This window comes from Lates calcarifer, linkage group LG18 (assembly GCF_001640805.2).
Source record: "Lates calcarifer isolate ASB-BC8 linkage group LG18, TLL_Latcal_v3, whole genome shotgun sequence".
In the NCBI taxonomy this organism is placed as follows: Eukaryota; Metazoa; Chordata; class Actinopteri; family Centropomidae; genus Lates; species Lates calcarifer.
Genome location: NC_066850.1, coordinates 14,652,046 through 14,678,858, shown reverse-complemented (window position 1 = coordinate 14,678,858; position 26,813 = coordinate 14,652,046). Strand labels below are relative to the sequence as shown.

Genomic DNA, 26,813 nt, shown 5'->3' with positions numbered 1-26,813 from the left:
CTCATCCATCTCTCCCTATGTCATCCATCCTTCTTTTTTCAGACGTTGCTCTCCTCCCATCCCCTCTTGTCCCAGACATGTCGGCAGCATTTTTTTTTCCCCCCCAGGGTTGACAGACACACAACATGAATTATTTCCACAGTCCTGTCCTGTATGAAGAGGCAGAGGGAAAGATTCAGGACAGCAGAGTCACACCACATCCTCCATCTTACAGCAGGAAACTTGTCTTTTCAGTTAGTGGCATAAGAAATTAATTGAGCTACATCACATCCTATATTCTTTACATTCTTTTCTAGTTTACTTGACTCATAGTTTGAAGGTTCTGTTTTAATAATTTCACTGTGATACTGGACACATTCACAAGCCAGATTTCATAACCATAGATGGAAGTAGACACACCCCTAGTCCCCTGTTTGCAACTCTTTGTCTACATACCACTCTTTATTGTAGACCTGCCAGTGAAAAGAAAAAGGTAAATATATAATATATATATATATATAATTTAATCAATTGTGTTGCATCAGTAAGGTCCTCCAAAAATGCCAGGGCTGTTGTTCTTATACAAGCTTGTCTCTGAAAAATTATTTTTATTATTTTTTAGTTTTTTCTGCCACTGAATGTGGTTTCTGTCAGGGAGCGGGTAGTGGTGATGGTCGTTTGCCAAGAGCTTCAACTATCGCATTTACAGTACAACAGCTTACAATACGCAGTCTGGGCAGCGCTACTTCTTCACGATAATCTGTATGCTATAGTGAGTCAGTATCAGAAAGTAATGAGATGGGCATGGGCTAACTAGTTAACATGCTAACTTCGGCAGAAGAAATTAAGTGATAGAAATAGAGGTAAAATAAGAGTTAACATTGTTGTTGCTTTCAACAGGAAGTAAACAGTTATTAATGCTAACGCTGGCTACGTAGCAATAAACACTGGTGTCTGATGTCAGAGTCTTGCCCAAGGTCCATACCTAATGTGTCTAAGTAAAGTAGACATCTAATTTGTTGATTGCATGGCCTCATTATGTCTTTTTGACCTAAAATTTAGGTCATCTAAAATCTAATATATGTGCAACAATGCTTTCTTTATAAGGATTTATTAATTTATTCAGTGATGAATAAAGAATGTTCAATTTTTCTGGGAGACGATTGTTGCTATGTGCCTTAATACAGAGGAGATCCCTGTGTGGGCCATCATGACTGGGGAGTATGACGGATTAGGAGGCAGAAAGGGACAAGTCAGCATATGAGTGTAAGGATGTGATGAAGGCAGAGAGAGATAATGGAGAGGAAGTGAAGTGTTGGGGTGGCTGGCGGACAGCAATGTCAAAACTTTGTCTGATGGGGAAATGACGGATAGAGAGAGAAAAAGAGAGAGTACTTATGGCCTCCACTCAGGAAGACAGGAGTTTTTGTCATAGGTTGCCGGCATTCATTTTTCATCGCCTTTCTCTTGCTTTGTGAATTGTGAGCATTCATGTGTGAGAAAGTGGTTACATTTCTCTGATTCATGTCCCTTGAGTTTTTGGTTCCACTCAAAATGTTTCCTTGATATCTTTCAGTGTGAGCTGTTGATGTTTTGTAATGAAATAAACGGGTTTGTTTTCCTTTGTGAAGCCAAGTGCCTCTACGGGCCATGTGATGAGAGACAGAGGATCTGTTTTCAGTTCAGCATAAGGAGAAGTGTCAGTTATTTCAACACACACATTTCATTTACGGTAAGGAGAAGGCAGCAGGAAAATGATATCTGACATTGTCTTGAAGTATCTTGGGCAATTTGTTAGTAGTCAGTAGTTTGATTTTAATGACAGTGATGCCAGTAAAAATCTTAGAAAAACAAACATTCATCAACAATCCCAGATATGGGTTTTGATTGTGAATCCATAGGCATGCTCATATTCACAAAGAGTTGTCAGTTGAACATAGTCTTTATGTAGCCCTGTGACAGACTTCTCTTTAATCCACATGTCACCTCAACGTTACCTGTCATCTCACCATAACCGCGTCACCTTTGTTCCATCATAAGACAAGTGCTTTGGATGGAGTTCCATAGCAGTTAGCTATGGCTATTCAAGATGCCTATTTTCTTTGTTTCAGGCTCAGACAAGCGTGTGAATATCATGTTTATTTCACAGAGGTTGCCCCAGTATAAATAGCTTTGAGTTCTTGTTTCTTTGAATCTCCACAACGGATGTGGTTAGCATTCACATGACACATAGAGACACTATTCTCATGTTTAATGGGAATGTGCAGAGTTGAAATGGAATTTTAACTAGAATTTCCCTTTAAGGGAAGACACTGGAGCTACAAAAAAGGCACACAAAGTACAGTGCCATTGCACACTTCCATTGGATATAAAGGAAGTGCAGAATTGTCCACTATGGACATAATTCTATAGGCTGGCTGATGAGGAGCTTCTGCAGGTTGCGTAACAGACCTAAAGTTCACATTATCCCCCCAGATGGCAACCTTCACCATGTAGATGCCTGACAAAAGCTGGACAGAGCTTCTGTTTTTGTGGTGGTTGGTGAGAGAATTTAAAACCTGTGAAACCCATATTCCCAGTGTTGGGAAGCACTCTAGCAGTGTCTAACATCAATATTTTCAATGAAATAGTTGTGGGAAAGACTGTGACTTGCTGGAATCCAGCTTTGAGAATCTTAAAATCACACCCAGACCATATTATAACCATATTCATCAGCTGTAATGAGTATTAAAGACAGCAGCCTGCTCTGGATCAGGGGAAAATGACAAACTACCATTTCCCAGGAGAGAAATGCTGGTTTAAATGTGAGGCTGTGGGACCAGGAGCTAAAGTTAGTCTTCCTACTGTTGGCAAAGTCATCTGAAATCCACATCAAAATACTACTGTGACACAAAACAGCAGAACAACTGCTTCAGATGAAGATGTTTTGAGTACTTTACAACAATCAAACAAATGACCACACTACATCAAATATGTTAAAGTTAATCAGTGAAATCTGGAGTATTTTGCAGTTTTATTTGGATGCAGTCACCCTGGTTCACCCTTGCCAGCTGCGAGTGAATCAAAAATTTGACATATGGGGAAATGAAATACGCGGCTGGGAATAGCACCCAAATTCTTTCCCATGTAGACAGGGCAGTACGGAGCCTTGCTGCTGTTTCCTAGCTCACCATGCTAAAGGCAGTGTGACTGCTGATTTGTGTGTGCAGAAGTGTGCAGAAGTGCCAAGGATTTTCACTTCCATGTATTTCCAGCAGATACAATGTGGTTCAATAGAGGGAAATGTTTCAGCAATCCAAAGAATCAAAAGTAAATATCTGACTTTGACCTGTTTTTAGAGCTGCAATGTTCATACCGAGATTAACACATAATTGAAAGGCACAAAAAAATTTGTACATTCATACTGTAGTATCAGAAGATGGTTGAATTTTTAATTAAAGATTTTTTTTGTTGTTGTTGATGGTGGTGTTGTTGCTGTGTTCATCATCACCATGTAAAGCCCCACATGGAAACGTTCTGGGAAATGTAGTTTTGGAAGCAGAAGTAATCAAGGGACATCAAAGGAGGCTGGGAAATAGTTGGGACATTTGTAGAAATAAGCTTATTTTCTTTCTTGTTGAGAGTTAGATAAGAACCTTATGGACACCCCCTAGGGTCAGCTGAGAAAAAAAAGTGCCAATTGAAAATCTGTACTCTTGGTTTACAAATCTGTATACACTGTTTAATCTGTGGGCACAAATCCGAGGGTATGGTTTACGAACCTAACGCACAGATTTTAATACTCTCATTAAACAGAGTACAGATTTACACATAGCTTTGTTTGTTTCTAAACTGACTTGAGGAGGTTCTGTAGAAAACCACTCTTGAGTCTAGATGTTAAATATGAAGCTACAGCCAGCAACTGGTTACCTTAGCTTAGCTTAGTTTAACTAAGCAAAGACTGGAAACAGTGGGAAACAGCTGGCTGTCTTTGTTAAATGTAATAAAAACAAACTTTACAAGTTATATCTTGTTTGTTTGATCTGTAGAAAAACGTGTGTGATTACAATGTGGTTCTATGTGCTGGACCTTTTTTTGCTAGGCATTGTAACTTAACCTTGGATACACTTATTTTGTTACAATTAAACAAACAAAATATTACATGTTGATTAGTGAGCTTTGGGATGTTTTAAGGTATAATTTATGCTCTTATTGTTTTCCTTTTCCTTTATTTCCAATAAGTTAACATAAGATGCTTAGTGTAGCTGTTCAAAAGCAAATAATGTCAAACAATAGGTTTTAGTTAGTACATTTATCAAAAATCATTTCAAAACACAACCAAATTTAGATATTGCTAAGCAATGACACATGAGTAATTGGATCTGAGGGTGGGCCCTTCCATTAGAGTTGTTCGTCTTTATTTAGATAGTGGGAAAGAAGAGAGGGAGACAAACTGGGGAAGTCACAGCAGAGAAAAATACAAGTGGGATTCAGTCCCAGGTCAACAGGACAACATACGGCACTGAGCCACAGCAGTATCTCTGGGAACAAATGCATGCAAGAGCCAAGTATGTATACAGATGGGGGAGAGAGCATACTTTCTGATCAAAGATAGATCCCTCAACACCAAAACCCAATGGGTTTTTTTGTTTTTTGTTTTTTTTCCACAAAGCATCCATGCTTCTGCAGGCTTTGCATTCTTGCCTGTTCTCCGCAGGTGGCTCTCTGAGAAAAGAGAATTTCCCAATCAGGTGGACAACAGAATCATTGTACAAACAGGCCACTTTAACACATAACACTGCACTCTCCGAATTCCCCTAAATCCAACACATACAGTATTAATAGAAAGACAGGGCTTTTGACGTCAAGGACACTTAACAGCATTTGTGAGGAGTTTCTGTGAAGCTCTTGTGTGGTGTCAAAATTAGTTTGGTGTTAAATCGTTGATACCAAATGTCTCATTGTTCTTTGACATCTTGGTAATAAAAGAGGTCTAAGATTTTGTTTTTCAATGCCTCTAGCCAGTCCAGTCCCTGTTATGTAAACAGGATTTTAATAGTGAATCTCTTTCATGCACATGTATAGAGAAAAGCACTGTGCTAAATCAGGATTAAACTTGTCCGCTGACAGAGGTGATCCAAGGTTCAGTATATAGCTGCATAATATGGAAAAAAAATCATAGATCAGCAGAAGCATTCATTTAAATGTTATGTTTCTGGGCATTATATGAATGTAAGTTCAGTTTTCACACTGCTTACGCTGTAGCTCTTTAGCTGCGACATGTTTGGTAATGTCCACCAGCAAGTCACTAACTGTGTCTGCTGTTTGGTGCTGGGCATGTAGTGACAGGTTTGAACTAAATGTTGAACTGGTGAACTAAAGAAATGAGCTGAGTTGAAGTAAACTGCAGAGTTAAGTGCCAATTAGCAATATGACTAGAACCTTTTACACTGCACATAGTGAGCTGATGTATTGTTGATATGAAATTATGTATTATGTAAAGTGCAGCTTTAATACAAGTAATACAAGTATTACCACAGCTATGTTACTGCTGGTCTATAAAGCAATAATGTGGTTTAAATACAGTGTTGGTTTATTTTGCTGGAAAATGGGCAATTTAACACTGTACTCACTGAATTTAATCCTCTAATCAAAAAGTCATTGGTTTGATCCTCCATGCTGTTTTGTGTGAGTTCTCTTGAAAAATACACCACTTTGAAATTTGCCAGACTCATCCTTTAAATTATCTGCAAAAATTGTTATGTACACCTTTTCAATAGAGCATGCATTGTTCAACATAGTTGGCCATTATTTGTACTGGTGTATGAACTATTCGAGTAAAGATTGATTTTAAGTATTTACATAAAAGCTGGTCTGTATTCAGAACTGAATGGAAACAGCAGACAAGTGTACTGTTGAGCTGTTACAATAAGACTCTGTTATCAGCCATTACTGAACCTCGTGAGGAGCATCTCGGTTTGACCGTAGGTGTCAGGCTCAGAATTTCATAACTGCTGCAGTTGTAAATTTCCCCATTGTGGGACTAATAAAGGATTATCTTATCTTATCTTAAAACTGTATTATAAGAGGCAGAGTGTCTGTGGACATCACAGGAGCCTTTTAAATCTACAATGTAATGGCTTAAGTTCACTTTAATAATGGCTGCACTGTGGTGTTATATAATCCAATGTTTCAATAACCCACCTCGTTCAAAGACAGCATGAAGGGCAAAGAGCTCGCAAACTCAAGACCAACTCTGTTTATTGACATTATTCTCATGCCATACAAATTGACTAATGCTCAATGGCTCAGTAGAAAACCTCTAGTAGCACATAAATACAAAATTGTTTTTCGTGCTAGCTACACACCACATGAGACCACAGAAATCATTTGGTGCCAATGGTGGGTTCAAATGACATTAATGGAGCATGTGTTATGTAATCAAAATTGGAATAAAAGCGCCTTTCATGAACACATGCAGGCCATACTACTGTCCTTAGGCTGCAATCACACCAAGAGCCCATTTACAGTACACTGGCAATAAAATGTCTCTTGAGTCATCAGACAGCATGCTGATTCCAATTATCTATAGAAAAACAGCCGTAAATACACCAATGATGATTCAGCTTAAGTCGCATCTATAGATGTTTACAGACTGTCTGGTTCCGATGGACCTGAATCTGTAAATCCTAGTCCAGGATGTGAGTTGTTAAGCATTGTTGAGATTCTCTATGTTTGAGCAGTAAGACAGTATATCTAGTGAGACTATATACATATGTCAGCTGTCAGAGGTTTGACTATACTGTTTATGGCTGTTATCAGCCCTGCTAACAGCATGGTTCAAGGAATGGCAATGTCAGTTCACCACGACTGAAATATTATAATTATTGGATTGCAAATGAAACTAAGGACATTCCTGCTAACATTAGCAGTTAGGGTCACTGAGCTGCTAGCATGACTGTGTTACCTTACAATGAGCCCTTCATATCTACATAGGGAGCGGGCCCTATTCCACAGAATCCACCATGTTGCACTGCCATGTTTCTACTGTAGCCCAAAATGGACAAACCAAACAGTCACTCTAGAGAGGGCCTTTCGTGTTTGCACGCTACCACAGTGGGTTCTCCTACATGAGGGGTGAGGGGAGGCGTTTTCAGTTGGTTCCAATCTGCAACCTCACTCCTAGATGCCACTAAATCCTACACACAATGGTCGTTGTCCACACAGGAGGTGTTTCAGCTGTGTTATGAAGTCGTCCATCTCACACACATATGACAGGACAGATAAATCTGTGTTTTAATCAGTGCAGCTGTTTAAACAAGCTGTGTAATTGCTAGTATTTGACTCAGGCTGTACTCATGGAACTGTGACCCACAGTGTGTTTTTACGCTTCAAGTCTATTAACTTCCGTTTTGCACACATAACTGGAGTTATGGCATGTTGGGTTCTCAGTGCTGTCAAAATGTGGTGATCCAAACTCAATGGCTGTGCCTGAACAAATCCTTTGCAGACACAGACAGAGCACTGAAGCTGCTGCTCTTCTACTAACATGCTGCTTCCACTATGCAGGCTTTGTAAACATTGTGTTAGTGCAAAAGTATAATGACATAGCTTGATTTGTCAGGTATTTGATTCCTTATATTTCAGAATAAATATTCGTCAGTGATTGTTTAACCATATTGATTAATCATACCAATTGATTTCCCAAAACCTATTATTCTGCAATAAAAAAAATCTTGTATACAAAATTAGATCCCATAGAGAATTTTATATGTCCTGCTTCTAGTTCAAAGTTACATGGAATCCTGGAATATCCTGGAACATTGCCTAGCTGTCAGGGTGAATAAATGTACTGTTCAAAGGAACTGTCTAACATTTTTTATTTGACCTTTTACTCTAGAAGATTGGTATCAGCTTCATCTCTATAACAGATGTTACGTTGATCCTCAGTTGTTACTACAGGTTTGGCAGCAGCTGTATTTCCCAAAATGTCAGCCTGTTCCTTTAAAAAAGGTTTGTTATCCTCATGTGTCTCGAAGCTGAACAAACTAGACTGTTACTGTTCATCCCTTCATTTATCATGGCTTGGAGCAGATGCAGTGTTGGATGAAGATCTGCCACAACAGACACTAAACAGGGCTCCAGGCAGAACACCCTACACCCCCAAGACACTTTTTCATTTGAGGTTATCCACTGAAAAAATATTTGTGTAAGCCATGGTAGTGACAGACATCTAAAATGTAATAACCTAAGCAATGTACTGTCCAGTCTCAGACAAAAATGAACCGTGACAGGAGGGGAAAAGTTAAGAACAGAGAGTGACCAGTCAAATGTCACATTTTGGTATCTTTGCTGGTATCTTACAGCATGAAATGAAAATTTCATGGCTGTTATTAGAGGAAAACACAAAAACCAGTTTTTAAATTGAGTTTCTGTGTCATTTTACCAACTTCAAATGGCAAACACAAATTCAAAGAAACTGCCTGCACTATCTCTGTAACAGGTCACATCCTCCTGCCGTTGACGTGACGATACACCCGATGCTCAGAGACTAATCCACCAGGAAGTAGAGATGAGCGTTAATCACTGGTCCTCTGATGGCATGCACAGATTACACACACAAACTCAAATACAGACTCACACATGCATGCCTTTATTTCATATTAACACATTCTGCTTTAACATACCAATACTCATGCTTATATATTAACCCATTAACACCTTACATACTCTGACCTCAGTTCATTTCAGTGAACTATATATAAAGATAAAATTAAAGAGCCTGACAACTTAATAGCTGAGTATCACATATTAAATATTGTATTATCACTCTCTGGCACTGCAGGGTGATGCACTTATTTCTTTGCTTTTTTACAGTGAAATATATGCAACATCACTTATGAACGTGGCTGCACTGTATACTGTTAACTTTGATATTTTTAAAGTAAATAGACAAAATTTCACAAGACCCTTAGTGAAACAAAAACATGCACCATGTTCTGATTCTCAAGCAGATGAAACACAATTTAGAAGCTGAATGTCAAACTTCTTTCATCGAGATATAAACACAGTTTAACAGTTAGGACGCAAGAAATGATAAAAAGGTATAACTTTCTCTCCCGATTTGATTGATTTCCTCAACTTCCACAAAACTGGCTCCCATTTAAATAAGTCACAGCTGTGCCACTACGGGTTAAAAGTAAGGTCTTTTTTCCCTTTGGGTAAATGCAGACATAATCCGAAGGTCATAATCTAGCAGAGAGGTGGCAGAGCAAGCCGTTAATCCTCCTACAACATCATCAGGGAAGCCCCCGCCATCACCGCTCCCTCCCTGTTGTCCCCACTGGAGTGAATACATCCGTTTGGGCTTTACACTGAATCTCACTACTCTGATGAAGTGGGTTTGCTGAGAACTGGGCGGCAAAGGGGAACACGGTGAGATGAACAGAGTGTGAAGAGGAAGAGGGAGATCAAGTGGATGTGGGTGGGTTTAATATCAGATCTGTTTAAAATCGGACATGTGGATTATGGGGCCTTTTCATCCGCTAAACAACGGACGTCCATTCATAAAGTGGTTTGCACGTCACAGCTATATCCTCTAGCATTTGTCCCAGTGGAAGCCTCCTTAACATGACGTCAAAGCGTCTGGACCATACAGGCTGCTGTTCCCTATAATAAAGACAATGATACAGGAGGATTTCTGTAGTAGTACACATGATACTGTATATCAGGCCTGTTGCAGAGCACTCTCTTTCTGCTTGTTGCTCCAGGAGCAGGGGTAATTTTTGGGAAAAGCTATCAGAAGTTAACTTTATCCTTTCAGCTGAACTGTGTATTTGTATGACAGATGCTGCATAATCAAGAGGCTATCAGTTCATAACAAGCAACAAGCAGCGCTAGTCAGCAGGCGCTGTATAAAAGCGCTTTCTTTCAAAATCAGGTTCAAACAATTTTAAAGTAACACATGATTCATTCGACTTCCTTCAAACGCAACTGAAGTTGCATAATTCACTGTGTTGTAAAATTGATGTTCTATTCACTTACAGCTCCTTCACTGCCTCGATTGACATTAACTTTACTCTAAGGCACTTCCATTTTAGAAAGTAAAGAAACAACCTCAGCTTTATCCACAGTTTTCTATGACATAAAAAACTAAATTTCTTGTCATGTTTTAACAGTAGTTTGAATTATGACCAGTCAACATTGACAAGTTACAATAGGTACAAGTTTTTAATGATTTAGTCATGGCTATGAGCTGTCATTGCCAAAAAATATATATATATATTAATGCGATTCTATCTACTACAGATTATAAATACAACATTAGGGGTAGGAATTATTTGCAGCCTCTGAAATCTCCCTCAAAAATTACAATACAGCAAATGGAAAGAAGCACATGTAGAATTCAATATGATGTGAATGTGGCTAGTATTATAGTTATTTTACTGCAGTAGTTACCCTGAATCATGGCCTTACCTTATAGGACACAGGATTGATTAAGAAATAAATCCATTTTCAGGCCAAGTGTTTTCTGCAGTGCTTCTTTCAACTTCCCCTATCTGATTTCTGTGAACCTAGGCAGACCTGTGTGGATTGGCAGTGCTTTACATGACCCAGTGGAATGTACTGGAATGTAATGTACCATGTACCTTGAAAATAGATTAGAGTAACACCATCAAACTTTGTGTGGTGCTCGTTTCATGACGCGATTGATTGCGTGTCTGAAACAAACAAACATACCCTTTGTTGAAGTTGGAGTACCACTGATGCGCAGTTCAGTGTACAAACCAATGATGGAAGAAGGCAATGATCACTCTGTCTTGAGATTGGACCAGATAAGGTATCAGCTGGCTGGTCTTCCAAAATGTCATTGATTAAATGGTCATAATTTGCAGAGACTGCAAGACATGCAGAGAATAGAACACAGCAAAAAGTTACATAACAAAGGTCTAATTTGGTAATAACGTGTTCTTTGAAATATGGATTGAGGCTTGGTGGTTACACTGGCTGAAAAACAAGTCTAATTTATTTACAGGAGGACTCTCCAAACTGCTTTTAAGTGTAGTAAATATTACAATGGTGTCCTTTGGGAGACAACCTTGGTCCTGGGGAAAAAGTTGAAGAGGACAGAAAGACTACCTTTGTTGATGGGGGATTTCCAAATTACTGCAATACATATTTTCATATTTTCTGCATTCTGTTAACTACAATGTTACAATATAGTCATTAAAATACTGTTGAAGTTATATAAAAGTCAGACATCTGAAAAAACATTCACTTTAAAACCAAATGTAACCTGCTTTTAACTTAAAAGTAGACATTAGCATGAGATTTTTCATATTATATTGAGGCACTCAGGGCATAGATGAGGCTTTGCATCACCAACAAACTAGAAGAAGATCTTTGACGTGCACACTCCTGACCTGACTCTTATTCAGCTGCTGTTTCTTTTATTTTCCGTTTGAGTCAATAGCAGCCTTCTCTGCACTGGAATCACTTGTGAAAATCTGAGAGTTTCTTGGTATTTATGGTAATGATGCAATAGATGAGTATGATGATGTTGTGCAGCCATGTGGCCACTCCAGCAGTAAAATACCTCCTGTATCTCATGCAGCACAGTGTCAGTATACTTTTCCCATAACAACTGTGCAAAGCTGACGCACTTCAGATGATGCCTCATGGTCTAAACAGCCATTTGCCCACATTGGCCTACACTAGATGACACAGCTCATCCTCTCACACCATGTGAACACAACAGCCTTCGACCTCTCTGATAAAAGCAAACATAAACTAATCAGAAAGGTGATGAGTTTCTATGACCTTTTTCCAATTATAGTGTACTATTTCTTTATTTAACTTTAACTTCTGCCATGTTCGCATTTCACATTGTTGCTATTCCTGATGCGCTTTATTTACTGCTCTATAATCCTACAGGCCCAGTTCTGGAAAATATCTTTTTTTGGTTCTGTGTAGTCAGAGACAAATAATGAAAATAACAGATACTGCTTTATTTTCCCAAATTTGTTTGGGTCTCTGTCCTTGGAACTTATATAAAGAGAAGGGCAGAGAGATAGTCCTTCGGCTATTTCTTCTGGAAGTTGTTCAACTATTTCTAAGTGATTACTACTGAACAGGAACATAGTAGGAAGCTGTGGGCTCAGAGCCAAAGGCTATACATCTGTCAGCAGCACAGGCTCATTCTGCCACTTGTTCCTCATGTGCAATAGTACATGGGGGAAAATATTCTTTTGGGTCATGCTCCATTTCACTTGAAGCAGACCTCACACCTGCCAAGAGTTTTCAGTCATCACCAAGACTCCTGGAGATTTGGTAGTAGTTTAGAGGGAAAAATGCAGGAAATCACAAAGAAATTTGGCATCAGAATTATGTCCATGATCATTAGACATGCCACACAAACAAAATCTGTTTTAAAATTTGGGGAAAAAACACAGGAAGAAACAACCATTGGCTGTCAAGACACATGCATGCGCACACTCGATCCTCACCCACAGTAACAGAATGATCTGTAACTCTAATCAAATAACCACAGTCAATCTGGAAGCAACTAATGAAGAGGAGGAAGCAAGAATGAGGGAGAGGTCAGGCAACAATACAAAACAGTGTTGGTCAAACTCCTGCATCATTTCTCAAAACCAGTGAAATTTGAAGTTCTGCGTGTAAAGTAATAGTCCACACTTTGTTTAATATAAATAGAATGTCTTTATCTGACAGCTACAAAATCTGAAATCTTTACCTGGTCAATGGATGTTTTCTTCTTCACCCAGGTATCTCCTCCTCCCAGGCTGTAGACTGTGCCACCAAGATGTACCAATTTAATATTTTGGTCAGTGGTAGGAAAATAGCAACCTGTGGGCCAAATCTAGCCCTCCAACAAAAATATCTGCCCCCCCAGTGAGAGTTGAAAATGATAAGATACAGGGCTTGTATAAATCCCGTTACACGTGATCGTTTCTCATCCAATATAATCAGTTGGATTTGGCAGCCTAATATGTGCAATGACAACATTGCTTTCATTCAGCCAAAACTGAAACAGGTCACTGTGTATTGTGTGTGTTACACTTCAGGTCATGTATTGCAACACAAAGAATACATCTATGTGTACGAGTCTTTTTTGTCAAATCAGTATTAATATAGGTATAGATGGTTGGAGTTAGGGCCCTGCTGAGGATCAGGGTCTGCCAATACAAGCAAAGTGGGGGAATTTGTGTTCGAGCTGAGAGGGGTCAACCTGGGAGGCAAAATGCAGGGCATCAAATTCCAAACTTGTTGGCAGAAAAATCAAAGATAATAGCATGATCTACAGAAACTGCATCAACAGACAAGCCAAGGACAATGACATCAAAGTCCCGCCCACACTGTTTGACTGGCAGGTGATCTCTACTGATAAAACAATCAACAATAGAATTCTGATTTGAATCTGGTCCAGTATGATTGTTGCATATCATCATTTTCTCTCAATCTTTAACTCAGGTATTTTGACTTTTATTGCCAGTTGCCAGAGTTGGATAAGGAGAGTGACACAGCTCTAATATTCTCACATATAACTTCTAAAACTCACTAATTAGCACATTACATCTTGTTGGTTTAATCTGTTCAAAAACCAAGGTATGAAAACAAGTTCTGCTTTTAAAGCACAACATGTCTGACTGTTTTGTAGAGGGTTGCAGCACTTTTCTGAAGTCTCCACTGGCAGGACTTTGTTATCTTTGTAAAAAGTCAGCTATTTCCCCCATTTACAGTTTATGCTAAGCTAAACTAACCAACTGCTGACTGTAGCATCACATTTAAATGGAAGACACAGTGGTATTGGACTTCTCATCTAACCCTTGGAGATAACCTTATTTTCCCATGTTTTGAGCAAGGACCACCATGGACAGCTGCTGTAATTTAATCCAACAGGCAATTATCCACGTCAAAGTATGTTCACTAAAGTGCTCATTTTTGCCACTGACAGGCTCAGATTGTTATAAGTGTCTGACAACATTATGTATACAGAGATACAGAGATTTTTTTTTTAAAAGAGTAAGATCCTTTTTGTTTAACCAGAAACCTCATTATGTATCACTACCAGACTGCACTGACAGAAACAGTAATTTTACCGAGAACGTAGGAGTTGCTGGAATACTGCTGCCTTGATCAGATTAGTCAGTTTGTCTTATTATGGAGTACTTTTGCTAATGTAAAGGATCTGAACCACTGAAAGTCACAAAAATGTGTTCAACTTATCCTTTGAAAAAATAGTGTGTGGAACCCTCACACTATTACAAGTGAGGTCCCTCATTTCCCACCAGCACACTGACATTTAAAACACTGAATTTGCTGTATGATTCTGGAGAACCATCACAGTTTTATAGTGTGCAATGATCCACAACAGGCTACACAAATTCCCAAGGTTACATAAACTGTACCGGCTCTCAACAAATGTGATACTAAGTCTTTATAGTGAGCAGTGACAGCTTTATAATCAGTCATAAAGTTTAGGGAAATCCAAACTGTGTCCTAATGTGAAAGTCCAACATTAACATGACAAGCATTCACTTTTTAGGCTTATACTGTAGTTGATAGACAGTGACTATAGTTGCAAACTAAGCTTGATTCCCTCAACAAACCTTACACTAGGCACTCTAAATCTGTGGATCAGTCAAGAGGTTGTAACTGAAAAAGTCAGATTTATTTAGGTTTTGTGAATGTTACAGAGATCTGGTACGTAAATTAACGCATCATAAATTCTTACTTTAAATGGAGATAAGTGTTAGGTGTTCCTGGATGGAATGCAGCCTACATAGCTCAATGTATAACCGTCTTGTTCTTTATATGGATAAAGTTATCCTATTAAAACACCAATGTATATCTGTAGGAGGAGCTGACCAGGCCTGTTACAAAGTGTCAGTTCAGTGTGGTGTTTGGAGAGGATGTGGTTATTAGGTAACAGCATTGCATTTGTAATAATCTTCCAAGAAAGCTTTTGACAGAAAGCAGCAGAGTGAGATCAAGTCCAACCTGATTATGTGAAGCGCACAAGCACAAACAACATGATGTAATGGTACAGTCAAATGTCAAATTAAAGGTGCAAGCAGACCAATTTTAGCCACATTTTGTCTTTGATCTCATATTTTACACATGTAAACTCTACCATCAGTTTGCTGTTGTTCCCCTTCCCAAGTAAAATTAATTGCATCCATTCTCCTTGTATATCTTGGCTTTTAGGTTGCTTTGTGTAGTTTGTTGTTAGTGTCTATTTCAGTCACACTGCATCACAATTCACCCATTAGACTAGAGGACTACGAGGGGTGGAAGTGACAAAAATTAACTGATAAATTAACTGAGCAGTAAATATGGAACACTGAACAATTAAAAACTGACTGATAAATCATGATTTTGTTCCTTTGAAGCTGGTTTGATTAAACCAGTTGTGATATGATGAAAACAGAGCCATGTTTCATCATTTCCCCTGTCTTATATTCACAACAAAAATTGACATTTATCATTTCAGGAAAGTGGCCTCAAGGGTTAGAGTAACAAAACAAGACTGAAAAAGTAGAGAGGATGATGATGCTTATCTATTTGCTCAAGTTCTGAATTTAAGTGCTATATGAGGTACTTGTGCTTAACTTAAGGAGTTGTATGTTATACTATTATATACTTCTATTGCACTACATTATTGTGCCTGTTTTCTTCACTACATTTATTTGACAACTATAGTTACTAGTTTGTTTATTATTCTATTCAGTTATTATTATAAAATTGGCCATTCTGCATAAGTACTTTTACACTTGGTATGGTTGGTATTTAAAGTATATTTTCATGCTAATACTTATGCACTTTTACTTAAGTAAGACTTTGAATGCATGACTTTTACTTGCAGTGTTTTTACACTGTGGTATTGCTACTTAAGTAAAAGATCTGACTATTTCTTCCACTGGTGGGACAAACAAACTGAATCTGAACAGAGACCACTGTGCTGACATAAAAGAACATGCTGAAAGTCACCTAAAATAGCTGGGGTAGCATTTCAGCTGATATAAGATATGTATCTCTTGTTTTCTGTTGTATCTCCAGCCGACATTTATCCAGCATTAGAATATTTATTTATTTGCTGGAATATATTGTATATATTATGAAAGGTACAAAAAACTCATATAATACACATAGCCAGACTGAATATATCTCTCTATAGGTGACTTCAGGACAGAGTCAGTGTCCTCATTGACCACACCTGCCCCGAACATAACATAACAACATAATAGGTTCCATTTTTTTCTATAAGACCATTCTCACAACCTAGAACTCGTGTTCTCTAATCACAGCTAAAATAGAAAGCACATTAATTCTCCTGACAGGCAGAACAGTGTTTGTGACCCTCTCACTTACAGCTTGTAATGTTCTCTGTACCTGTAATTGTCCTTCTGGAAATGAACCTCTTGATCATGCCACGCTGATTTAAAGTTTGCTTACACTGCATTAAGTGTATCTGGAAAGAATACGGCTTTTTTAAATGGGAGTTTTCCTGGTTCCATCATGAAGTTGACAGGACAATTCACTGTGCTGAGTGTGGACACCGAGCTGGAGTTCAGCCCATGTCTCTGCACTAATTTTGGCTCTGTTATCAGCTGTTTTATCATTTAAGGTCATTATTTTGTATCATGTAGTATTAACTGATAGTAGTTTTAAGTATTTTCAAAACTGCTTGAGTTTTGAACACAATTGATTGTTTGTCTCTGCTATTGTGTCTCTTGGATTAATGAGAATATAGAATTACTTTATATTTTAGTGTTTCTTGTGAGATGTACTTTTTATTTTTATGTATGAGGTTATGAGGTTAATGTGTACTGTCTATATAATATCAAATGTAAACCTGAGCCTGTCTCAGATCTTTAACTTTATGGCACCATCTAGTGCAGGCTGGTTGTAATGCCTCGTTGTGTCATTTTTCTGTGTCTGGAAAATTTTAACTTTTTCTACTATTAGCTGTCTAACAATAATTGAGTCATTACAATTATTTTTATTTTGCAGAGTGAAAAAATGAATACTAAGCATTAATGCTTCTTCTTAGAAATAAAGATAATCCTCAACTCTCCAAAATCAACTGCAATACGTTGTACAAAAACACTCCAGCTCCTCTGTCTCTGGGATCTGTTACATCAGTTTTATGTAACTACACACTGGCCAATCAGCTCATTCCAGTTTCTGACAAAAATCATGTCGAAATGCTCTACACTTTGTTGGCATTTGTGTATTCTTGTGGGTAAAACTGACTGATTAGATATAATAACATCTTTCAGTTGATGAATATAGATCCAGATCATTCTAATAACATTCTGAGCCTCGCAGTGACGAAACCAACTACTTTAGTAGTTGTACTTTGATGTGGACCTATGCACTTGTTTACACTGCAGCAGCTGTTCGTGGTGTCACACTGTTCTTGATCTATACTGCACCGATTCCAAAGATTTTTGTCCTTAGCAATTACTAACACGCAAAACCATCACCCTGGTTAAAAAAGTAACGGAGTTATCCGTTTAAATATATAAACATATAATATGCGAACAGTTGACATGTCAAAGCAGATATCTTTCAACTACTTTAAATACATTTCATGTACTAGATCATAACGTTTGTGCCTTGTTGTTGTTTAAATGTAGGTTATTATATGGCTATTTAAAACATGGCTGCACATCTGTGGATAGGGCAGTGTCGTAAAACAGGTTCAATTTTGCGCATGCGCCGGTTTTGGCGCATGTACAAAACAGATCGTGCTTCCGGTTACGGATCGGGCACTGTGAACGCAGAGAAACGAAGTCGGGTTAAACAGATTAAAAGCCACGTTTGAACCGTTGTCTGTTTGTCAGTACTATTAGAACACTTAATTACCGAAGAAGCCTGGCTGTTAAAACAAGCTTTGGAGCTGCTTTTTTGTCGATGCTGGACGCTGAATACACCTGCGGCGCCAAGGTAAGGTTGAGGAGCGAAGTAGCTAGCGGCAAGCGTTAGCATTAGATTTAGTGGTTTGGGGCGAGCGTTAGCATTAGTTCTCTCTTCTAATGACCTTGCCAGCCTTCTAATTATCATTTGACCTTATTTCCATTTTCAGTCGTTTTATCACCTGACATGAGTTGTGGACCCCCAGCCTGGACGGGTGAAAACACAAGGAGCTCTTGATAGCCTGTTTCAGTCCCTGTTTTAAGTGTTTACAGTCATTTCACCAAAATTTTGCACCTCTTTATAACTTTGTGTTCCATCCTGATCATTTTATCTTTTTCATGTCGTTGTCATCAGTTTGCGGCGTTTTGTGGTCATTTTCCGTCTTTATCTGGGTGTTTTACACCTGGGTGTTAGATTTAGTGGTGAGCATTAGCGTTAGCCTAATCTTTATTTTTTTATTTATTGAAACTTTCATATAATACAATTGAAAAGAGGCACCTCAATTTCAAGAAATTCAGTCAGTTCTAGGAACTGAGCCAGCGGTAACAACATATGTAAAACAAAAGGTATCTAAAAAAATAAATAAATACAAAAAGTAAAAAACAAAACAAACAAAACCAAAAGAAACATCCAAGAGGTCAGCCAGGGATTAAGCTACATAGATAATCATGAAGCTATATTGCTTTGTTAGGGTTACAGTACTTCAAGTATTTTTATATAAAATTATTTAATTTAAATATGCAGTAAATATTGGTGGATAGGACACAGCATTTTAGTATAAAGTATTTTGCCAATATGACCAAGTTATTATTTTGAAACTTCATTTTGTTAAATTCTTCGTTTGAAAACCAACCTTTATGTTTTCATATGATATATTTTGGACTTGTATTCCTTTGGAAGTTAACCGGCTTCACAAAACCACTTCTCCTTAAATGATGATGTTTGTTTCTCCATATAAAGTTGAAGTGCTTTTGATTAATTTTCTTAATTAAACTGTCAGGTATATTCAATGAATAGGCTAGATAGATAAGTCTAGATAAACTCTTCATTTTAGTTAGTAAAATGTGTCCAAAAATAGGTAAGTCTCTTTGAGGCCAATTATTGAGAATAGTTAAACTTATCGTTTAATGATGTCTTTGGAGCTTTTTCCTATTTGTCGTTGTTTTTATTTGCGTTGGTAGAATTATGTTTGTGTTTCAGTGACTTAAGTGTCCCTGATGAGTTGTGGAGGGTGGTAACTGTTTAGTAGTTTGTCTGTTTACAACTCAAATTGCATCTCTTAACAATTACTCTGCAGACATTCTGCTGCTTCTTTGTAATTTTGTGCTCCATGTTGGTCATTTTAAGTCAGTTTATGGCAGATTATCATGTCGATGTGATCATTTTGTGTCTATTTGTGGTGGTATTGCATCGTTTTGCGTATCTAGCTGGCTGTTTCACATCTACTTATGGTCAGCTTCTTTGTGGTCGTTTTACATCATACTGTGTCTTTGTAGTTTTGTGTCTATTCCAGGTCATTTAATGTTTTTTTGTGGCCATTTTGTGTTTCAGTGTAGTAGTTAAGCATCTCATTGACCATTTTGCGACTCTAGCTTCTGTCCATTGCCATCAACTGATCCCCTGTTGTGTATATTATTGATTTGAAATTTCTTTGTGGCAACTTGAGACCTTACTGAGCTTAGTTTTGTATTAAATACAGGCTTGAAAACTAGATTTTAACTTTATGCTCCTCCACAAGTTTTAGGCCTCAAAAGTAGGTCACAATGTATGAGCTGAGATTACTGTAAATTATCATACAAACTATTTTAAAAATTGCTTTTCTCTCTGAGATCAATGAAGTCATATTCAGAATTTATTCACCTCAAGACTCAAAGTGTGATTGTCAGTTCTAGTGTTTAGTTTTCAGTGTTGTATTCTTCTACACTGTTCAGGTTTTGGAGGTGAAGTATTCTTTATTAATGAGGTTATTTGTTTGTTGTACTTGTGTTTTCCAGGTTTACTGGTTCAGCTGCTGCAGCCTGGACAGAGACACCAGCTCTCATCTTACAAACCAAACTGGTATGTGTCCTAAAGATTTACCCAGTCTGAAAAAATGTGTTGACGAGTTGAATTATTAATGTTAGTAACAGTGTTATTGTTTAAATCCTTGGTATTTAATGAGTTTAGTATTGATTATGATAATAACTGATTAATTGTGTCTATAAATTGCCAGAACTATATAGAATAGTCTTAAAAACGCAAAATAGTTGTCAGTTAATTTTCTGCCTGTATACTGAAGTATCAATAAAAATACCACAAGTTAAAACCCTGCTTTCAAAATTTTCCTGAAGTGAAAGTTATGCGGTTCAGAGTAATGCACATGCTTCTTACAGTGATTAGTTGACAGACAATTAATTAGATTATTAGATTAGAAATGTAATATTTAAGATAATTATATAACTTCATTTTTCCCAATTATTTATTGTTATTGATTCTTAAAGATGTGATGCTTTTTCTTGTCACGTGACAGTAAACAGCCCTTTTTCTAAGACACTCCTCCAATGTTTATTAAATGTTCTCACTCAGCTGTAGTGTTGAATATTTATATGTGTTGATTAGGAATAGGTAATAGTGTATTGATCATTTTTCTTTCTATGTTTCTCTTTGATTTCCTCCAGGTGTGACCACTTTGTCCACAAACGCAGCGACGTCATCCACGATTGCAGAGACATGGTCCATGATCGGAGAGACACTGTTGAGGATGAGAGAGACATTGTCCATGACTCGTAGAGACCTGCGCGAGAATCTGCGGTCCCCAATTCAGCGGCATCGGCCGCAATCAGAGAGACATCGTCCACCATTGTTGAGTGTCTTCATACAATGAAGAAGTTCTTTGAGACCAGGACAGAGGCCTCCAGGTAATTCACAAACCACTTTACATCAAGTAAGGCCTCAGAAACTGTCAATAAAATGTCTTAGCATAGCTTTAAAATATCATAGGATAGTAAGGTATAAAATTGTCAAAAACTGTCTAAAAATGTCATAGTACAGCTAGACCTCAAAAATGGGCTGAAAATGTCTTAGGTGTCAAAAACATGTCATAAAAAATCTCAGTATCGTAACTGTCAAACTGTCAAAAATGTCATAGTATAGTAAGGCAGCAAAAACTGTATAGCTTAGTATAGCAAGGGGTCAAAAACTGTCTAAAAATGTATTAATAATATAGTATGTCGTTAAAAAATGTCATAGTACAGTAAGGCAGCAAAAACTGTCCAAAAAAAGTCATAGTATAGCAAGGGGTCAAAAACTGTCTAAAAACGTCATAATATAGTAAGGCCTAATGTGAAATAATGATTCTGTATGTGTGTCTGTGGTGGAAGAAACACTCAAGACTTTTTACTGAAGTATATTAAACAACTCAAGTTAAAATCCCACATTCAAAGATTTACTGACTTATTATTGTTGTTATTATTGTTGTGCAGTTCACAATAACATACATCACTTCAGTAATTAGTTGATACACACACAATTAATAATCATTTTACGTTTCCAAATATTTGTTGTTGTTGGTTCTTCAGTATAGTAAAGCATCAAAAATGTCAGATGTTATTGTACATGAAATTCTTAATCTTATGTATGTGCTTGACATACAATTAGCAATAGCAGAAGTAAGATGTAATAGTCAAAGTAATCTGTTACTAGATGTAGTGAGCAACAGTAAATGCAATGTGTAAATCTGGAAGTAATATGCAATGGGAAAAGTAATCTGATATTAGAGGTAACAGTAAAGGTAATCTGTCATATAAAAGCAATGCAGAAGTAATAGTAATCCAAAATAGAAGGAAAATGTCACAGTATAGTAAAGCATCAAAAATGTCAGATGTTATTGTACATGAAATTCTTAATCTTATGTATGTGCTTGACATACAATTAGCAATAGCAGAAGTAAGATGTAATAGTCAAAGTAATCTGTTACTAGATGTAGTGAGCAACAGTAAATGCAATGTGTAAATCTGGAAGTAATATGCAATGGGAAAAGTAATCTGATATTAGAGGTAACAGTAAAGGTAATCTGTCATATAAAAGCAATGCAGAAGTAATAGTAATCCAAAATAGAAGGAAAAATGTCACAGTATAGTAAAGCATCAAAAATGTTAAGATGTTATTGTACATGATCAGAAATTCTTAATCTTATGTATGTGCTTGACATACTAGACTACAACATACACAACAACATCAATTCTACAAATTAAATATTGGATTGAGTTGTTTGTAAATGTGTTAATTTTAACTGTTGGTCAGAGGGTGATTTTAATCATGTCTTTACAGTGTGTAACACACAGTCCTACATTTATTTACTTAAAATTTTCAGATAAGCTGCTGTTAAGACCTTTGTAAATTTGGTTGTCATTCATTAAATGAAAACAACACAAAACAAAGACATTTTAAATATATGTTAATAAGAAGGTTGAACAAAAATGATTCTGTATGTGACTGTCTGTGGTGGAGGAAATAACTAGAAATAATAGACACAAAATAAATAATCATTTTACTTTTTCCCAAATATTTATTGTTGTTGGTTCTTTAAGAGGTGGTGACAGTCAACTGTTCATTTTCTGAAACAGCCCTCTAATGTTTGGAAAATGCTCTGGTTCAGCTGTAATGTTGAATTTTTATCTGTGTTTTCATGGTTAAACTGTCGATGAGGAATAGGTAGTAGTGTATTGATCATTTTCCTTTGAATGTTTCTCTTTCCTCCAGGTGTCACCACGTTGTCCGCAACATTGTCCATGATCTCAGAGACACGGTCCATGATCGGAGAGACATTGTTGAGGATGAGGGAGACATCGTCCACGATCAAAGACATTGTCCACAATCGCAGAGACCTTGTCAAAGATGAGAGAGACGTTGTCCATGATCAGAGACATTGCCCATGCTTCGTAGAGACCTTGCGATAGAATCGGCGGAGACGGGGGTCACCGATTTGAAGGCATTGCCCGCGATCATGGAGACATTGTCGATGATCACTGAGACAGCGTCTATGATCTCAGAGACATCGTCCACGATCACAAAGACATAGTCCATGATCGCAGAGACATTGTCCATAATCTCAGAGACATTGTCCGCGATCACAGAGACGTAGTCCACGATCACAGAGACTCTTCGTACAATGAAGAAGTTCTTTGAGACCAGGACAGAGGCCTCCAGGTAATTCACAAATAGCCTTACATCAACTGTCCAACACAGAGCACTGACATTGTTTAAGCTGAGTATTCAGTAAATCAGAAAAATGTAATAATAGAAGTAATCTGCAATATAAAAATAATGTATAAGTAATCTGTTTTAATAGAAGTAATGTAAAAGTAATTAGCAATAGCAGAAGTAAGATGTAATAGTCAGAGTAATCTGTGACTAGATGTAGTGTGCAACAGTAAATGTTATCTGTAAATCTGGAAGTAATATGTAATTAGAAAGTAATATGCAATGGGAAAAGTAATCTGATATCAGAGGTAACAGTAAAAGTAATCTGTAATATAAAAGCAATGCAGAAGTAATAGTAATCCAAAATAGGCGTAAAAATGTCACAGTATAGAAAAGCATCAAAAATGTCAGATGTTATTGGACATGATCAGAAATTCTTAATCTTATGTATGTGCTTGACATACTAGACTACAACATACACAACAACATCAATTCTACAAATTAAATATTGGATTGAGTTGTTTGTAAATGTGTTAATTTTAACTGTTGGTCAGAGGGTGATTTTAATCATGTCTTTACAGTGTGTAACACACAGTCCTACACTTATTTACTTAAAAATTTCAGATAAGCTGCTGTTAAGACCTTTGTAAATTTGGTCGTCATTCATTAAATGAAAACAACACGAAACAAAGACATTTTAAATGTGTTATTAAGAAAGTTGAACTTTGAAAAAATGATTCCGTATGTGACTGTCTATGGTGGAGGAAATAACTCAGACCTTTTACTGAAGTATAATAAACAACACAAGTTAAAATCCTGCATTCAAAATTTTACTGAACTGTTAGTGTTTATTATTGTTGTACAGTTCACAGTAACATACACGTCTACTTCAGTGATTAGTTGATAGACACAAAATAAATAATCATTTTACTTTTTCCCAAATATTTATTGTTGTTGGTTCTTTAAGAGGTGGTGACAGTCAACTGTTCATTTTCTGAAACAGCCCTCTAATGTTTGGAAAATGCTCTGGTTCAGCTGTAATGTTGAATTTTTATCTGTGTTTTCATGGTTAAACTGTCGATGAGGAATAGGTAGTAGTGTATTGATCATTTTCCTTTGAATGTTTCTCTTTCCTCCAGGTGTCACCACGTTGTCCGCAACATTGTCCATGATCTCAGAGACACGGTCCATGATCGGAGAGACATTGTTGAGGATGAGGGAGACATCGTCCACGATCAAAGACATTGTCCACAATCGCAGAGACCTTGTCAAAGATGAGAGAGACGTTGTCCATGATCAGAGACATTGCCCATGCTTCGTAGAGACCTTGCGATAGAATCGGCGGAGACGGGGGTCACCGATTTGAAGGCATTGCCCGCGATCATGGAGACATTGTCGATGATCACTGAGACAGCGTCTATGATCTCAGAGACATCGTCCACGATCACAAAGACATAGTCCATGATCGCAGAGACATTGTCCATAATCTCAGAGACACTGTCCGCGATCACAGAGACGTAGTCCACGATCACAGAGACTCTTCGTACAATGAAGAAGTTCTTTGAGACCAGGACAGAGGCCTCCAGGTAACCGTCTAACACAGAGCACTGACATTGTTTAAGTCATTAAATCAGAAAAGTGTAATAATAGAAGTAATCTGCAATATAAAAATAATGTACAAGTAATCTGTATTAATAGAAGTAATGTAAAAGTAGCAATAGCAGAAGTAAGATGTAATAGTCAGAGTAATCTGTTACTAGATGTAGTGTGCAACAGTAAATGTTATCTGTAAATCTGGAAGTAATATGTAATTAGAAAAGTAATATGCAATGGGAAAAGTAATCTGATATTAGAAGTAACAGTAAAAGTAATCTGTAATATAAAAGCAATGCAGAAGTAATAGTAATCCAAAATAGGCATAAAAATGTAACAGTATAGTAAAGCATCAAAAATGTCAGATGTTATTGTACATGATCAGAAATTCTTAATCTTATGTATGTGCTTGACATAACAACATAACAACATACACAACAACATCAATTCTACAAATTAAATATTGGATTGAGTTGTTCGTAAGTGTGTTAATTTTAACTGTTGGTCAGAGGGTGATTTTAATCATGTCTTTACAGTGTGTAACAAACAGTCCTACACTTATTTACTTAAAAATTTCAGATAAGCTGCTGTTAAGACCTTTGTAAATTTGGTTGTCATTCATTAAAGGAAAACAACACAAAACAAAAACATTTTAAATATATGTTAATAAGAAGGTTGAACTTTGAAAAAATGATTCCGTATGTGACTGTCTGTGGTGGAGGAAATAATAAATAATAAATGTTACTGTAAAGTATTGGAAAGATAATGACCAGTTATGCCATGTTTGTCGTAGTTATTTTTGATTAATGTTGTGTTTGGAAAAACCTGGTTTTAAACAAATGTTCAATGTGTTTCAGCTCCTTTCACAAAAACAACAGGATCCACCAATAGCGAAGGTAAGAAAATATTTTTATTTCTATAACAAACAGATCAATAAGATATTTTTGAATATCAACAATTTATTCAGTTATAAAAACATAACTACGAAAGGAGACACTTGAGCTGTCTCTCAAATGTCAGACCTTAACAAAAACCATGTGACAGAAGTACTAACATCAAAAAGTCTAATAATGAAACTAATTTGCAAAATAAAAATAATTTAAGTAATGTATTAGTAATCTGTATTTATAGTAGTAATGTTATTTAGAAGTAATTAGTAATATCAGAAGAAAGATGTAATAGTTATCTGTACTATAAAAGAAGTTTGCAATAGTTGAATGTACTTTGCATCACTAAAAGTTTACTAAATTTAGAAATATGTAATATAAAAGTAATGGTTAAAGTAATCTAATATCCAAGGTTATACTAAAAGTAATCAGTAATATAGAAGTGATTCAGAAGCAAAAGTAATCTAATCAGAATGACGTCAAAAATGGTGAAAAATGTCATAGTATAGTAATGAATCAAAAAACTTTAAAAAATGTCATAGTATAGTAAGACTTCAAAAAAAGGTCAAAAAAATGTCACAGTATAGTATGGCGTCAAAAACTGTCAATGTCAAAGTATAGTAAGGCTTAAAAAAATGTCAGTATAGTAAGGCATCAAAAACTGTCAAAAAATATAGTATCGCTTTAAAAAGCGTTAAAAAATATAGTATGGCATCAAAAAATGTCATAGTATAGTATGGTGTCAAAAAATGTCAAACAATGTCAGTATAGTAAGGCATCAAAAAATGTCAAAAAATGTCATAGTAAAGTATGCCATCAAAAAATGTCACAGTATAATATGGCGTCAAAAACCGTCATAGTATCAAAAAATGTCACAGCATAATATGGCGTCAAAAACCGTCATAGTATAAGGCTTTGAAAAAATGTCGAAAAAATGTCATAGTATAGTATGCCATCAAAAACTATCAGTATAGTAAGGCTTTCAAAAAAATGTCATAGTATAATAAGGCTTCAAAAAAAATATAGTAAGGCTTCAAAAAATGTCAAAAAGATTTTTGTAGTATAGTAAGGCTTCAAAAATGTCATAGTATAATAAGGCTTCAAAAAAATATATAGTAAGGCTTCAAAAAATGTCAAAAGATTTTGTAGTATAGTAAGGCTTCAAAAAATGTCAAAAAAATTTTTGTAGTATATTAAGGCTTCAAAAAAAATTAGTCAAAAAATGTCATAGTATTGTAAGGCTTCAAAAAA

The 26,813-nt window shown here is 36.6% G+C and overlaps 1 protein-coding gene across 4 annotated transcripts in view; it reads left to right on the top strand.

Moving 5' to 3' along the window:
• Positions 1 to 25,571, top strand: part of ano2b (anoctamin 2b) — a 197,753-nt gene extending 172,182 nt beyond the window's left edge. For 2 of the 4 annotated variants that reach the window (XR_007815005.1, XR_007815002.1), the window contains 5 exons: positions 19,896 to 19,959; positions 20,559 to 20,798; positions 22,642 to 23,088; positions 24,222 to 24,668; positions 25,533 to 25,571. The gene's annotated coding sequence lies outside the window, so the exon portion shown is untranslated. The remainder of the gene's footprint in view (positions 1 to 19,895; positions 19,960 to 20,558; positions 20,799 to 22,641; positions 23,089 to 24,221; positions 24,669 to 25,532) is intronic. The other 2 variants (XR_007815003.1, XR_007815004.1) reach the window with 2 other exon arrangements.
• Positions 25,572 to 26,813: the final 1,242 nt, after the last annotated feature.